This window comes from Dasypus novemcinctus, chromosome 9 (genome assembly GCF_030445035.2).
Source record: "Dasypus novemcinctus isolate mDasNov1 chromosome 9, mDasNov1.1.hap2, whole genome shotgun sequence".
Taxonomy (NCBI): domain Eukaryota; kingdom Metazoa; phylum Chordata; class Mammalia; order Cingulata; family Dasypodidae; genus Dasypus; species Dasypus novemcinctus.
Genome location: NC_080681.1, coordinates 19,477,906 through 19,493,318, shown reverse-complemented (window position 1 = coordinate 19,493,318; position 15,413 = coordinate 19,477,906). Strand labels below are relative to the sequence as shown.

General features: G+C 34.7%; 1 pseudogene; it reads left to right on the top strand.

Annotated features, from left to right (window-relative positions):
• The window catches only part of LOC101442071 (UAP56-interacting factor pseudogene), a 41,977-nt pseudogene extending 26,891 nt beyond the window's left edge, over positions 1-15,086 (top strand).
• The last annotated feature ends 327 nt before the right edge of the window (positions 15,087-15,413 follow it).

The following is a 15,413-nucleotide window of genomic DNA, read 5'->3' as shown; positions in this document are numbered from 1 at the left end:
AGTCAAAATAAGACTGATATAACACAAATACTCTTTTTTTGGCCTTCTTTTTATTCTTGCTTCTCTGATGATCTCTTATCTTCCCTAAGTTTTATCATCACTTCTATATATACAACTATGAAAGCAATGAATTCTAACTTGGGATTTCATGTTCTTGACTCATATTTCCACATTTTCCTTTTATCTTTTCCTGGAATTTTATCAAGTTACTCAAACTCGATCTACACAGAAAAATTTCCCATCCTCCCAATAAATTGTCTATATTTCTTCAGGGTACTAACAGTTGTTCCAGTGACCCTAGTACACTAGTAATAATAATTGCTATTTTACTGAGTGCTTGAAATGTGTCAGATATTATCCCATATCCTTTACACATAAAACACACCTTTAGATATTATGCTTACTGACTTATTTTACAAATGAGCAATGAGAAGGATACAAGAATTAAGTTGTGTAGCCTTTTTTGACTCCCTTGTCTGTTTGCTCATTGTTGTTGCTTTTGCTCATTGTCTGTTCATTGTTTTTGCTCATTATCTGTTTGTTTTTCCTTTAGGAGGCACTGGTAACCAAACCCTGAGCCTTCTATGTGGGAGGCAGGCACACAACTGCTTGACCTACACTCATTCCTTGCTCATTTGTTTGTTTGTTTTTTATCACTGTCTGCTCATTGTTTTTGCTCTTTGATTTTTTCTTTAGGAGGCACCAGGAACTGAACCCAAGATCTCCCATGTTAGAGGGAAGCACTAAACTGTTTGAGTCACAGCTGCTCCCTGTGCAGCTTTTTAATTGCACATTCAGAATCTAAACTCAAACACTCTTGCTCTAAAAGCCATTATGCAATTTTACCTTATTATGAAATCCAATTTCTTATAGAATTTTTCCCACTTTACCATTATTCCAGCTCTTATTTTATCCTATAAATTATATATTCATTAGTGCATTGTTGTACTCTCTTCATCAGATTTTTCTGACTTTATTTTTCCATGTTTTTTCATGTGTGCCAACTTCCCAATCATCTCTGTAGACCCAGTAAAGTTAGATTAATTTGAATAATAATATCCTCAGGTTGATTCCATTCCCTAATTAAAATATTTACATAACTAACTGCTTACCAATTCAAGTTTTATCTTATTAGCCTGAAAATTAGTCTCCATAACTTTCCAAAAATTTACTATAGTCTCATTCCAATAACAAAATAAAATTATGCCACTGTCCTTAGCTGCAATTATCATCAGTTGTAGTATAAAATGTTGGTTACAAAGGATTAACAGTAACAAAAACATTAAAAACACACACACACAACAAAAGCAAAACAATCACAAAAGGAATGATTTACCAACTCCCATGTCTGAAAAGCTTGGTTGTATCCTAATAGAATATTTTAAGAAAACCAAAATAAATGTAACCAAAACAAATGTGAATTGTTCTCTAATTAGAGAGCCCAAAGAAAGCAAGGAGCAATAACAAGGCAAGCGTTTGAATTATTCAAACACTGTCCAGAGTAGACAGCTATTTGAAAAAAAAGATTTTGAAATTGTTGTTCTACAGGCATTACACTCCTCAGTATGGTATTATAAATAAAGATACTGAATATAATAAATTTGTTTATTATCATCCTTAACAAAAGATTAATAATCTGGCTGGCTTAGCCTGAAACCATTAAATATTTAAAACAAAATAATTACAATTTTCTAGCTGCACACATTTACAATGGATTCTTCAGGTTATCATGAAACATTTACCTAAGTTTTCCTAAAGACAGGTGATAATCAGCAATGCAAAACAAAATACCTTGCATACTGTTACAGTTATACATTTAGTTGTAAATTTTTTTAAAAAAAATTAGAATTATGATTTTGCATAGTAGCCAGAAAGGATTGAATAATGATAAAAATTCCCTTAGCAGAAGAATAAATCCTGATGGTGTACCAGGGATAGGAGCAAAGGTTTCCTGAGCCTGCAGTCATGGGAACTAGATTTTTCTGCAGCACATAGTCAACTAAATTATTAATTATACTATATTTGTTAAGATTCTCAGTTAGAAGCAAAATTAACCAACGTTTTCTAATCTGAGTTGGAAAAATATTAATGAAACAATTTTGGGTAGATCATAAAACCTTAAGAATTTCTCCCAAAGCCTGGGGAAAAAATGTCTTAACTTACATTGTGGGCCCAGTGAGGATATCACTTTCACTTTAGATGTAAAACAGATAAGATGATATCAAACACCTCTATCACTTCCGGTAGCTATTGGCTGCTACTAGAATATTTGCCATTAGAATAGAATAGGAATTGCCCTTCTGATATCCAGGATGTGTGTATGAAAAAATATGTTATGAAATGGTTTCCAAACATTGGGCAGCAGGTAACACAGTATTGTGATCTTTGAAAGAAGGAAATTACAAAGAGGTGGTGACTCATACAACTTCTCCAGCTTATTAATGGAGGCATTTTCAGTTCCCAGTGCTCCCTGGAGAAGGCAAACAATGAGCAGACAGAGGAGAGAAACATTGGGGGGAAGGGAGATAAAAATAATAAAGTAAAAAAAAAACAACTTAAAGTGTCAGATTTATTGTCAAATAACTTAACTGCATGCTAGAACGAACTTGAACATTTTTTTTTAATTCTGCAAAGAATAAAATAAAATTCAACATCCAGAATCCGATGAAAAATTACCAGGCATGTAAAAATCATGTACATAATAAGAATAGCTCAAGAACAATTAAATAAATTAAATCAGATCCAACAAATAAAAGGACAATAGAATTAGCTGACAAAAACAATTAAAATAGTTATTTTTTTTTAAGATTTTATTTATTTATTTATTTCTCTCCCCTTCCCCCCGCCCTAGTTGTCTGTTCTCTGTGTCTATTTGCTGTGTCTTCTTCGTCTGCTTCTGTTGTCAGCAGCACAGGAATCTGTGTTTTTTTTGGTGCGTCATCTTGTTGTGTCAGCTCTCCGTGTGTGCCACACCATTCCTGGGCAGGCTGACCTTTCTTTCTCTCTGGGCAGCTCTCCTTATGGGGCGCACTCCTTACGCGGGGACACCCTGTGTGGCACAGCATTCCTTGCGTGAATCAGCACTACGTGTGAGCCAGCTGCACACGGGTCAAGGAGGCCCGGGGTTTGAACCGCGGACCTCCCATGTGGTAGATGGACGCCCTAACCATTGGGCCAAGTCTGCTTCTCTAAAACAGTTATTAATATATTATTTATTATGGACAAGTGTGTGAAAGAAAACAAGAACATAAGTTGGAGAGTGAATAAACAAGCAAATTAGACAGAAATGGAATATTTACAGATGAAAAATACTATATATAAAATGAAAATTCACTGGATGTGCCTAATGGCAGATTAGATACTCAAAGAAAAACAAGGTGAATTTGAAAATACCATAATAGACATTATCTAAATATGAAGAACAGAAAGGATAAAAGGACTGAAGAAATGGATAGGGCTTAATTGACATACTGGACAATATCAAGCAGCATACGTTCATATATTTGGCCTCCTAGAATGAGCAGAATGAGATAGAGGAAAACAAAAATATTTGAAGAAGTAATGATTGAAAAACTGCTGAATATGATGAAAAGTATAAACCAAAGAAACAAGATGTTCAATGAATTGCAAGCAGAATAAAACCTAAGAAAGCAATGCCAAGTCAAAGCATAGTGAAATTGTTGAAAAGAGTGATAAGGAGAAATTCTTGAAATTCCTAAAAGCAACCAGAAGAATAAATGATACCAAACATTTAGAAAAACAAAGATAAGAATGCAAGCATATGCTTCTTCAGAAATTATACCAGCCAAAATAAAAGGGAATGAAATCTTTAAAGTGGGGGCATAAAAACATACATAAAATGGTCATGCTATAATTCTACACCCAGAGAAAATATCTCTCAAAATGAAGGAAAAAATTTTTTTTTTCAGGAAAAAATCTGCACATGGTGAGAATTCTTCACTAGCTGTTCTGTGATGCAAAAATATGAACCACATTTCTCTAAGCAAAAAGTAAAATGACATCACATAGGAATTTGTGTTCACACATGAAAAATCGGAGTTTCAGATATGTGGGTAATTTTTATAAATGCAGTATATGTAATTCTTAAGTTTTCAAGTTAAATGATAACAGACAACTTATAATAAATATAAAAAAGTATTGTAGAATTTCTAGCATATGTAGAAAAAAGATGCTAGTAAAAGTAACACAATATAGAAGTGGAAGATTAAAGTTGTATGATCTTATACACAACATGATTGAAAAAAAACATGAACATGGATTGTGATAAGTTAAGAATATATGCTATGAAACTCGGAGCAACACTAAAAAGTAAGACAAGGATATGTAACTAATAAGCCAATTGTGTAGCAAAAATAACATCTTAAAACTACTCAATTCATCCATGAGAAGCAAGTATACCAAAGAGAGAGAGAAAGAGAGAGAGAGAAGAGATATTCAAAATACCCACAGTCTAAATGGTATCAAGCAACATATATGGCTACTGAAATTTGAAATATGCTTAATTCAAGAGAGAACTGAATGTTTACTTTACTTTCAATTGTTTTAAATTAAAATCATGTGGTCAGTGCTTTACTGACTGCACTGTCCAATAAACAAGCAAGCCTGAGAACCAACAAGATAGTGGCAGAGTAAGGAGCTCCTAAAGTCAGCTTGTGCTACAGAGCAGTTAATAATCACTCAGTGCTATCTAAAGCACCTGTTTTGGGGCTCAAGCAGATCACAAGAGCATCCTGCAACATCCTTGAATGAATGGAAAGAGGAGATTCTGCAGAGAAGATTCATAAGTAGAGTGTTCCACACCACAGATCATGGTGCCCATCCTCCACTGGTGGCACAAGCTGCCTTGGGAGCTATTCTGCAAATGGAATTGGAAGCTCTACTTCCCAAAAGTGGGGGAGGAGGACATGGTTGGGCACCAACTTCAGCAACTGTTTAGTAAATTTAGCAGGCTACAGTATAATTCTCAGAACAGCTTAAGTTTAAATGTGTCCAAGTTGGAAAGAGGATGGTAGCCACCATTTTTACTCTGTCCCTGGCATGAGGGGAAGCAGAGCTGACTGTAAATCAATGTAATGTAGGGACTGGCTTCTTTCATTCAGACCAGCCTGCAGCTCTAGCCTAGGCTTCAGCACAACCTGTAGCAGGGAGGAAGCTGGCAGGCCCTACATCAGCCTCTCTGGAGAACTGCAGGTACATGTGGTTGGCACAGACTAAATAGAAGTCAACCAGGGCAAAGGAGGTCATTTTGGACCCACACAGCATAAACTGCTGCCCATACCTGCAGCTCCAATCCTGGCCCAGGCAGGGGAGAAAGGAGCTTTAAGCTTCATTGGTCTCTCTGGGCAATTACAGTCTAGGCATGCATGACTTGGTTTATTGCACAGGGCTGTGGCTCTGTCCCTACCTTTTGCAAAGGAAAAAGTTGAGAGAAGCTTCACTGGCCCCTCAAGCAGTGAAGGCAGCTTAAGCCTCCACAGCTTACAGCATCTACTATGTCCTTGGTTTGTACTGTACAACCACTAAGGGAGAAAGGGCAAGAATCCCTAAGCTAAAGAGAGAAACTGTACCTGGAAAAAAAAATACATCCAGTAAGCCTGATGTCAAGACACCCAACAAAAAATTACATTCCTCACCACCAAGAAATAGGAAGATAGGGTCCAGTAAAGGAGAAGATAAGCTTCCAGATGACATAAAGGAGTTGAGACAACTAATCATAGATGTGCAGACAAATCTCCTTACTAAGTTCAGTGACAAGGCTAAAGAGATTAAGGATATTAAGAAGAATTTGGATGAACACGTAGAAGAATTTGAAAGCATACATAGAAAAATAGCAGATGTTATGGGATTGGAAGGTGCAATAAATGAAACAAAAAATGCCATGGAATCATATAATAGATTTAAGGAGGCAGAAGAAAGGATTGGTGAGCTTGAAGAAATGGCCTCTGAAGGTAACATACAAAAGAACAGATGAAGAAAAGAATGGAAAAAATTGAACAAGTTTTCAGGGAACTAAATGACAGCAAGAGACATGCAAACACATGTATCATGGGCATTTCAAAAGAAGAAGAGAAGGGTAAAGAGACAGAAGGAATATCTGAAGAAATAATGGTGGAAAATTTCCCAAACTCTATTGAAGGATATAGATATCCATGCTCCAGAAGTACAATGTACTCCCATCCAAAAAAAAAAAAAAAATCTGAATAGACCAACGCCAAAACACATACTAATCAGAATGTCAAATGCAAAAGACGAAGACAGATTTCTGATAGCAGCGAGAAAAAGCAACGCATAACATATAAAGGATACCCAATTATATTAAATGCTGATTTTTCATCAGAAACCATGAAGGCAAGAAAACAGTTGTATGATATATTTAAGATACTGAAAGAGAAAAATTTCCAATCAAGAATCTTTTATCTCAAAATTGTATTTCAAATGTGAGAGTGAGTTTAGAATATTCACAGATAAACAGTAACTGAGAGAATTTGTAACCAAGAGACTGTCTTTGTAGGGAATACTAAAGGGTGGGTTTCAGTTTGAAAAGAAAAGACAGAAAATGCTAGAAAAAGAGTCTAGAAATGAAGATTATATAAGTAAAAATAACTAAAAGTTCTCAAAAGAGTAGAGAATATAAAATATGACAGATGACGGCCAAAGGTCAAAATGGATAACATGGGAACTGACTATACAATAGTAAAACAGAATGTTAATGGATTACATCCCCCAGTTGAAAGACACAGAATGGAGGAATTGATAAGAAAATATGAGCACCTATATGCTGTTTGTAAGGGACTTACCTTAGACTCAAGGCTAGCCAATAGATTGAAAGTGAAAGGCTGGAAAAATATATTCCATGCATACAGTAGCCAAAAAAAAAAAAAAAAAAAAGCCTGAGTAGCTATATTGCTATACTTACATCAGATAAAATAGTCTTTAAATTGCACAAGTAATGTGCACTGAGGAGGAAGTCAGGAAAAAAAATCCATTGAAAATAGTGACTAAAAGAATCAAATATTTAGAAATATATTCTCAGGGAACTAAATGACAGCAATGTTAACCAATGGTGTAAAGCACTTGTATTCAGAAAATCACAGTGCATTGTTAAAAGAAATTGAGAAAGACCTAAATAATTGGAAGAACATTCCATGCTTACAGATTGGAAGACTAAATATCATTAAGATGTCAATTCTACCCAAAGTGGTACTTAAATTCAATGCAATCCCAATTAAAATTCCACCAGCATTTTTTAATAAATGGAAAACATGATTATCAAATTTATTTGGAATAATAAGGGGTCCTGAATAGCCAGGAACATCTTAAAGAGGAAAAGTGAAGTTGGACAACTCTCACTTCTGGACTTTAAACCCTATTACCTAGCTACAGTGGTTAAGAAAAGCATGGTACTGGCATAAAAACAGACACGCAGACCAATGAAACTGGATTGATGGTTCAGAAATAGACCCTCACATCTATTCTCAAGTGACTTTTTGACAAGACTGTCAAACACACCCAGCTCAGGCAGAACAGTCCATTCAACAAATAGTCTTGAGAGAACTGGATATCCATAGCAAAAAGAATGAAAGAGGAGCCTTATATCATATCTTACACAAAAATAACTCAAAAAGGATAAAAAAGGAGATCAGAGGAGGACTGAGATGGACAAATGATGTTTAATGTATATAGAACTTTTAATTAACTTTAGTATAAAACTGGGGAAATGTATAGAATTGGTGGTAACACATTATAGTTAGTAATAACTGGTTTATAAATGGGAATGTGGTTGGAAAGGGTAGCCTAGGAATGTAAATGAAAATTGAAATAAAAATAGAGAAGAATCTAGGGACTGAATAACACAGTAAAACCAGAGGTGGATGAAAATTGATGTTGATGATATATAAGCAAGAGAGCCCTTTGTGAGCTAGAGCAGATTTACATCACTACTGCAAAGTGGTGGGAATGTGGAGAAGCATGGGAAAAATACAACTGGAGTAAACTGTGGACTGTAGTTAACAGTAATAATGTAATATCCATGCATCTATGTCAAATATGTACTGTGTTGCTAATGGGGGAGTATGGAAAAAGTGTGCCAAATGTATGCTATGTACCTGGTAATAGTCTGATTATATTATCTCATAATCTGTAACAAATGTTCCACCATAGTGTGTTTGTGTGTTGTATTGATAGAAGGGTGTTAAAAATATTTCACAACAATACAAGGTATTGATAGTAGGGTGAGGCATACCGCTCATGAGAGCACTGTATGATGTTATTTATGCTTGTTTTGTAAATGCATAACTATTACTATACACTTACTGGTTTTTTTAAAAGATGTATTATTTTTTTATTTCTCTCCTCCCCCCTACCCCAGTTGTCTGTTCTCTGTGTCCATTTGCTGCGTGTTCTTTTTTGTTAGCTTCTGTTGTTGTCAGCGGCACAGGAATCTGTGTTTCTTTTTGCTGCGTCATCTTGTTATGTCAGCTCCCCGTGTGTGCGGTGCCATTCCTGAGCAGGCTGCACTTTCTTTCCTGCTGGGCAGCTCTCCTTACGGGGCACACTCCTTGTATGTGGGGCTCCCCTACGCGTGGCAGGGCACTCCTTGCATGCATCAACACTGCATGTGGGCCAGCTCCACACGGGTCAAGGAGGCCCGGGGTTTGAACCATGGACCTCCCATGTGGTAGACGGGCACCCTAACCCCTGGGCCAAGTCCGCTTCCCTACACTTGCTGTTTATATATATTTATGTATGAGTGATACACTTCAATAAATTTTTTAAAAATTGAAAAAAATGAAAAGTAAGCTTGCTCTAAAGCCAGGAAAAAAATCCCCCAAATCACACTATAGGTCCAGTGAAGATAGAGCTGGCATGACAGCTATTATAATAATGACCACAAACATTATTCTGTACAAAACTAAATAGATCCAGGTAACCTTAAACAAAAGAGTACATTTAATATCATTTCATTTATATAAAATTCTAAATTGAGTAAAAAGCAAATCAATGTTCCCTGTGGCAAAGAATTAGAATACAGGATATGACTTCTAGTGGCACAAGAGAATTTTTGTTGGTGACAGAAATATTCTTTATCTTGGTTTTATGGTCTTAACAGGATTATATTGATTTGTCAGAATTCATCTAACTGTACGCTTAAAAATGGTTTTATTTATTGGATGATAATATTACCTTGAAAAAAATTCATTTATAAAAATACCCTCCTTTTTTCCTTTCGGAGTAATGAAAATGTTCTAAAATTGGCCTAATTGATCACAGCATAACTCTGTGATATAAATGAAAGCCTCTGAATGTCCACTTTGAATGGACTGTACAAAGCATGGGAATCTATAACACAGTGAATTATGTGTGGAAGATCATCTCTGGTTAACAGAACAAATATAAGAATGTTCTTTCATGAACTATAACAAATATAACTCTAATAGAGGGTGTTAATTATTGGGTTGGTTTGGGGAAAAATATGCCAAATATAAGATATGGGCTATAGTTAGTAGCAATATTTTGAGGACATTCCTTCATAGTTTGTAACAAATGTTTCACAATAATGTGAGGTGAAGGTGGTGGGGTGTTGCATGGTAGATTTGTATGATGACATGCATGTTTGTTTACTATACAACTTTACTATACACTTATAGTTTATGCATGTTCATGTATGAATGACATACTTTAACAGTTTTTTTTTAATGGAAAAAAATTCCCTCCCTCAAAACAAGAAACAAAAAAAAAAAAATATTTATTATCGTAAAGACAGGAGGCATTTTGGCACAAAACCTCTCATGTATTTTATTTGGGCAAAGAAAAACTACAGGATTTAAGCAATGATTAAAATAGTAAAATAATCACTAATCAGAGTAATAACTCTTCTTTCAGTCTAGCAGAAGTGGAGTAGAAGTATGCTTGCATGAAAATTGATAATCAATTGTTGCTGTTCATTTCAATTTCAGGTAGAGTTTAATATCTGAATGCATAAACTGACAGTGCACAATTAAATAGTGAAGGGGTCTTATAGCACCAATTAGATATATTTGCTGGCTATTATCATACACAACTACTTGATCATTTAAAATTACTGCATTCAATCATGCAGTAATTATGTAATATACCATCATATATTCAAACATTTTCTATTTATATATATAATAAATATTACAAAATGTAATAAATACGTTTTCTCCTGTGAACATACCTATGATAAACACTTCATTCGATAATTTTGGGTCATTTTTCATTTTATTTCTGAAATATAAATTTTCAGGAGGAAAATTACTGCATCAAAAATATGTGCAATAAAGAAAACAAACTTTGTGTACTCATTGCCCTATATCCCTTTGAAAGTTTGCACAGATTTAAACCACTGCCATCATTATGTAAACATCATTAATCCACATCCTCGTGAACAATGATTGCTATCTTTTGTAATAACTGCCAAACTGTATCTTAACCAAATTTATGTTAGGAAACTCATCCCATCATTTCATTATTTATTAATAATCTTTTCATTTTGGGTTAATAATAACTATAGTTTCTGATAAAATAATGGCATTTTTAAACCAATATATAACCTGAATTTTAAACCAATATTAGTTTTTGCACTACATCCACGGGAATCTTTGATTCTTATTACCACTTAGAACAACTTTTTATATAGTTAGGACATTACTGATTCCTAAAAAAGCAAAGAACAAAGTAATAAAAAGATGAGAGAAAGGTAAAATATTTGGGTGGTAAGCCAAGAAACCTTGAATGTCTATATAAAACTATCCTGGATGGTAAAAATTGACAGACTGAGAAACTGTAATACTTAAATAACAGAATATAATTTGAGTGATCTGAAGAAAGTTTAGAATCTGTGGATTGAAAGACTCGACCTTGTTTCAGCCTGGATTGATGAGAAAATAAATAAGCATAGTCTAGCAACAGTCCTTAATCCTAGTGATGAATATAAAATTGCAAGTAAATATAACACACAGTGCTAGCTGTTGTCTTAATTGGATTGCTATGATACTAAAATTAGAATGATATCAACAGACTCCTGAGAGAAAGAAGCAGAATACCAGAAAACCTTACCTCTCAGGATGAAAGATATCTGATACACAAAGGTATATCAATCATGCACATCATCTGAGTAAAATTCATGAAAAAAGTACACTCTTTGAAGAGCAAAGAACCAGAAGAACAACCTCAAGATTAGAACGTCAAAAAAGACAAAGATCCTCAAAACAATGGTGAGCAATGCATTGCATCTGGGGAAATTAGTGTGTGTGTGTGTGCGTGTTTACTACACTGCCCAGAGATCTTTTGGCGTTCTAATTTCCTAATTTAAATCAGGTTAAGAATCCAATAAAACAAATGAATGCTTATGCTATAATAAACTTTGAAATGGTAGCCAGGCAAGATGGAAAACATTCCTGAACTATGGATCAGAAAAAAAAAAAATCATTGGGACATACAAACAGAAAAATGATCAAATGAGTATACACAGTTTTCACAAAACATCAGGGCCAGTATACGGAGCAGTTCAAGTGGGCAAAAATTAAGGAGAATCAGAATGTGGTAATTGAACCAAAGAACAAGAAATCAAAGGGCCCAGATACCAGGAGCAAGCTAAGGATAAAGCAGAGGCGCTTTCAGAGCTGCATGTACGTTGTCAAGGTTCCTCCTACGCTTCACCTCTACAAATTATTGCTTCACATTTTATAGCTCATTAGTACTGATCACAAAGGCACCTACTCGCCTACATTTTTCTCTCCAAGTATCTCACATGGAATCGGAGAGTGATATTAAACCCGCAGATAACTGCTCTTACCTTCTTCTCAAAATACCCTTTCAAAACAAGCACACATCCAAGCACACAGGTGATCCCATCAGAATCAACGTTTTTTTTCTTCTAGTTACCCATAGAACAATGCCTGGAACATTTCGATTAAGGTAATTTGACCCACAGCAGGCTCTTCAGACTTTTCCCATCGTCTCCACACATCATGCACAGTTGCAAATCTGAAATACATCTATATCTCAAGCAGATTATGCTTTTTTTACTCTGAGCTTTTGCTCACACTGTTCCTTTAACCTAGAATGGTCTCTATTTCTTTCTTTCTTTCTCTCCATATGTATATATGTTATACTTTGACTTATGCTTAAGATCCAATTCAAGGTCCCCTCCTCTATCAAATGTATTTATTAATGTACCCTGAGTTATTCACTACATTCTATAGAATTATGTTTATGCCTTCATATATCACTCTAGCATTTTTTGTAATTATCTAATTGCATGCCTGTATTATAAATTATGCAGCTCAGAATCAGAAAACAAATTGTTTTCAACTTTGTATTCCCAAAATAGTCACAATACCTGTTACCTAATCTTCGTTCAATAAATGAAAGGTAAGAGAGAGAATGAAAGAACTAGAATATTCTCATTCCTCTTATAGTTTTTACATTAATCTAACTTTAGTACTTACATTAACAGCATTGTAATTAAAGATTATTTTGTTTTCCTGTTTACTGAGAAAGCAATTTATACTAGAGCAGGTTATGTTTTACAAATGTTGCTTAAAGTAGAAGTGATGGAGAAATCTGATTATACTTATTGTTTGTTACTGCTACAATACACATAAATTTGCCATATCTTAATAATTACAAGATTTTCCTAGTAATTAAAATACTCAGATCAATTGAAATATAAAATTTTCCAGGGAAGAGTTAATTAGCAGTTCTGACATTTAAGGAAGAATTTTAATGCAGGCTCCATAATTGTATATACAAACTTTATGTTTCAAAAATAAATTTTCATGTGCAAATTAAGTAGAATGGTTACTTTTCTTACTAAACTGTTTGCATACATAATTTTGAAAGACTGTGAACTTTTAAAAAAATTGGACTCTTTAATTAGATGCTCTGTTTTTAAAATTAATCACAGAATTAGAATTCCTTTAACAAAGAAAAGAAAGATAATCAGTCAAAAAGCATTCTCAGTTGATACAGTAATATCTAAACAGGCATCAGTTTCATAAATATATTAAATATAATCATTTTTATTTTTGTGATGACATCCTCTCCTATTCTGAAATGAGCAACTGAGCAAGAAGGAATGATTGATGAGATACAAGTTATTTCAGCAGCTGAGAAAATTAAGAAAAGCCTTACCTTCCATATTTGTAATGCATATACATCAGGAATAGTGCAGTTAAGTTTTCACCCAAGGTAGAGAAATTAAACAATGGCCATATAAGATCATGAAGAAAATTCTAAGGAAAGACAGAGCCTGGCATTGCCTTATTATTGATCTGTAGTAAATAGGAGAAAACGTGACATTGAGAGTATGGTTGGTTTAACTCATCTGCTTTCTGAAATCAGGCAATTAAGGGCTCCATCAGCTTTGAGCAGTAAGGTCACTTTCATGATGGATGACTGTTAAAATATTTCTTAAGGACGAATAAAACCTATAATCCAGTGGCCTTTTTCATTGGTAGACAGCTCACTTTTCTCCTGCTAGTTTGTTGTCTCCTTTTGAAAGAAACCAAGGTAAGTACACAAAGTTACCATCTCAAGGTAAGGCAAAGAGGAAAACTTTAAACATAAATCAATAAAGTGAATCTTATTCACTCAGAAGTCGTCCCTGTCTTTAGCATCCATTAGGTAAATTCTTCTCACTGATACTTTTTAAGAAGTATTCCTAATTTAGTGTTCTACATCATAGTTGATTTCTAATACATGTGATATTATTACTGAACTTTAAATAAAATATAAGGGAATATTCATAATATAGCAGACAGTTTTTTTGGTGGTAATTTGATATATTCCTAAAATAATGCCTTATATTTTATAAAGGCATAATTCTATGGAAAGAATCTCATATAGTTTGAATTCGACAAAAAGATAAAATTACATTTAGTATAGATTTATTGCTAACAATAATTTATTTTAATTCTTTGGAAACTACAATTATAAACTATATTTTGTAACTGCCCACTGCACAAGTTATTTAATTTTTTAACATACCCCATTCCCTACCATTCAAGATAAAATCTGGTCTACTTTATTAATTAAAATCATTCTAGAGGCCTCAGACTCAGGCCTTCCCTGCTGACTGTTCCAGCCCGATGTCTTCAGTCATGAACTAGTTTTATACCTTGGTGGGAGCTCTGGGCGGCTCCGGGGACGAAAACCACAGCAATGAAAACCTGGATAAAATTGGTGTGTCTTTGGATGACAAAATCAAATTGAATGGAAAGGAAAGAAAGAAGCAGAATTTTTCAAGACTAAATAGGAAACTCCAACAAAGTGGTACTTGGCGAGTCAGGATGAAAATACGATGCGGAATGCAACAGAATTTTGGAAAGAAAAGTCTGGGCCATTGTTGAAGAATAATGCCTGGAAAGGGAAGTCCTTATGGGGTTGTCCTGGCCTGAAGCTAGGACAGCAACTGGAACTCAAAGAGGAATTAGTCCTACTAATCGACCACCTCTAAGTGACAATACAGAACAATATTTTCCTGTGTTAAAAGGAAGGCAAACCTGAGACAAAATGAAGTGCCGAGGAAGTCAGTTGCAGTTTTCAAGGGACCTAATCAGTTAAACAGAAAAAAGAAACAAAAAAAACATTCCAGCCAATTTTTCCAGAAATGGAAATAAATTAAGCCATCAGAAAGACATACCTCAGGCAATTTTTCTTTTCAGAAGAGGCCTGAGGGTTCAGGCCCAGTTGAACACAGAACAACTGCTAGACCATGTAATAGCAAAAAGAACTTGTCCATGGCACACTTCTACCACGAATGGAGGGATTTTAACTGTATCCTTCGACAATCCTGGAGCAGAGCAGTGCCCTGTAACTCCAGAAACCATGATTAACCCGTCTTGCTGTACCCTCCTTCTTGGTCAAGCAGGAGCAATTTGATATAAAGCAAGTGCCTAAAGGTGTCCCCCTGCAGTTTGGTAGAGATAGTGTTGGAAAACAGACAGGGGTGGCATTGAATGCGAGACTGGGACCCAAAGGAACAAAGAGCCACTCTCACCTTCAACAAAGGAGGAAGCCGCTTTGTAAGTGTGAGATAGATCCCATGTCAAAGGGACTTTTGAATGACAACTCTGTTTGAAATGTTGAATTGCTTGAAGAGTTTGTCATAGAAATTTAAGAAACTTTATGCAAAATATTCACAAGGCTAAATAACTTCTTTATTTTTGTTTTTGAATTTTTTTAAACTTGTATAAAATAATGCCCTGAAAAACAGAGAATATTATACCTATCTTTTTTTAAACTTTTAAGGGTTGGCTCCTGTAACTATTTTTTAGACTTTGCCATGGTAAATCTTGGTCTTTGGATATACAATTAGTTTCCTTTGTTGTTGTCACTTATACTTTGGTGGTGTTGATGCAATAAGT